Source organism: Plectropomus leopardus, unplaced genomic scaffold (assembly GCF_008729295.1).
Source record: "Plectropomus leopardus isolate mb unplaced genomic scaffold, YSFRI_Pleo_2.0 unplaced_scaffold28703, whole genome shotgun sequence".
Classification (NCBI taxonomy): Eukaryota; Metazoa; Chordata; class Actinopteri; order Perciformes; family Serranidae; genus Plectropomus; species Plectropomus leopardus.
Window position 1 is genome coordinate 2,972 of NW_024631272.1, and position 2,223 is coordinate 5,194.

General features: G+C 37.2%; 1 long non-coding RNA gene across 1 annotated transcript; it reads right to left on the reverse strand.

The window, feature by feature from the left end:
• Positions 1–265: 265 nt before the first annotated feature.
• Positions 266–1,920, reverse strand: LOC121938173. The gene is made up of 3 exons (XR_006105251.1): positions 1,770–1,920; positions 1,072–1,117; positions 266–505 (listed from the first exon to the last, which is right to left on the reverse strand). It is a non-coding gene; the product is annotated as an uncharacterized LOC121938173 (long non-coding RNA).
• Positions 1,921–2,223: the final 303 nt, after the last annotated feature.

A 2,223-nucleotide genomic window follows, 5' to 3' on the forward strand; every position in this document is an offset into this window, starting at 1 on the left:
TTAATCACAAATGTTTTGTTAAAATTCAGTATGAACTAGTGACAAATATACAGTTTTTTTTCCAGTACAAATTACAGCTCCTGACCTTCAAACAGGCTTCACCTGGAGATTTTTCTCCTCTTCTCTCAGAGAGATCAGGTTCAAATAACCCAATAAAACAGATAAAGAAACAACGCAGCCATCACGAAACAAAAACAACAACAAAAAAACAGCAAGGTGAAACATAATGACAGAAAGAAAAAAAAAAAACACAAAAGTACCGCATGTGTATGTGTTGCTATTACATGTAGTGATAAACTTTTTCACTCCTTTTATGAACTTGTTTTTTCCTCAGGAGGTGGAGTTTAGTGAGGCGTCAGTAGGGTGGGCTGGGATCAGGCTGACACCAGGGGTGGAGGGGTGAAGGTTCAGCTGCACCAGCCGGAGAGGCGGAGCGGACAGAGACAGGCCAGATCAGCTCCAAAGCAGCTTCAACTCCTTCCAGCTCTAGGTCTACAGCTCTGCTCTGACACACATGAAAAACCCTGCGTTACTCACAGGTGAGCCCCAGTCAACCAGATTCATGATTCTCCCTTTGAGACCTGAACAAAGTGGGGTTTTTTTTCCAAAAACATTTGGAGAAGGCAATGAGGAACTTCACAAGAAATTACTCAAAATGAGCAAAAAAATTACAAAAAAAATGACCTGTAAATTAGCACAAATAAGGTAAAAAGGTAAATCAAAATAAATATTAAAAAGAGGAAATTACATGAAAAAAAGTGCTTGTATACACACACGAATATATTTCTGCAACTTCAAATATGTAATTATTATAAATAGACTTTTCTAAAAAACAAAACAAAACATCCCCTATAATTTATAATACATTTTTCAATAATTTTACCCCCTTTTTTCTTTAAAAAAAAAAGAAGTTGCTGACTGCCTTTAACTCCAACTTTTAAAAGCAGCAACACAAGCAACACATTTTCTCAGGTTTCAGAGGTTTTAATGTTGTAAAGGCGTCTAAATGCAGCACAAGAAAAACTGATGTCCATTCTGCCGTTAAAGGGTTAAAAAAAGATGATAACTTACTCTCTCAGTGATAGCCGTTAGTGAAGGCCGTGGCGATCAAAGGGCCCTGCGGGAGCAAACATACAAGTTTCAAGTTCACTGCTTGTTCTCAAATGTTCACTTAGACTTTTCTGAAATCGGACTTGATTGTACACATTTTTGGTTAAGTTGGATGATCTTCCTAAAATGCTGAAAAAAAACTTCTGTAGTGGAACACATGAAAAACATAATAAAAATATCCGTTGGGTTTGTTTTGAATATAAAACTTTTCATTCATCATTTGACCGGATGTGGTTTCTTCTACTCTTATCTGCATGATGGTAATGCAAGGGGCATTCCATAAATTATTTAAAAGTTAATTATTACAAATAATTTCCACATTTTACAACGCAACACCAGAACAAATAACAACGAATAAAAAACAACGAATAAAATCCCATATTTAGCATTTTTTAAAACATCTATCAGATGATTTAAGACATTTCAATACCAATTAAGGCCTTATTTTTAGATGAATGAATTCCATGCCTTTCAAGATTTTTAAGGATCCATGGGAACCCTGGTTGCAGCTCTTTTGATTACATAATCTTTTGCCCTTAAAATGAACGCAACATTTGGATAGAAACACACCTCAGATTTTGTTAGATGCAACAGTCACATGAACTACAGCTTTAACTTATGATAGGAAATACTGACGTATTAAGCAGAGGTTATCTTACCCCCAAACTATGGCTGAATCCAGTGCTTGGGGCGGGGCTTGCAGCGCTGAGGTAACTGCTGACAGCTGACTCCTGACTGGCTGTTCCATAAAGGTCCGCCATCGGCCCCGGGCTGCTCGTACCTAAAAATCCAGCTGAGCGAGACGGAGTGGAGCCTGAAAGTAAATGAAAACAATTTTTATTTAAATGTGAAACATCACATATATCTCCCTTTTTAAGCGGCTATAATCACTATTTTTATAATAACTATGAATCGGTTATCGGTTCGCTGGCCAGAAACACGACTACAAACCAGTGAAACAGTTGCTCTCAATGTGCTCCATGTGTAAATAAGCAACTGTTAGCTGAGATGTTCGGCAATCTTATCTAATGTGATATTTCAGCATATCTTTGTTATTTTCACTGTTTCACTTCGCTCCCCCCGAGTGGCCAAAAATCTATTCTTGAAGGTTTA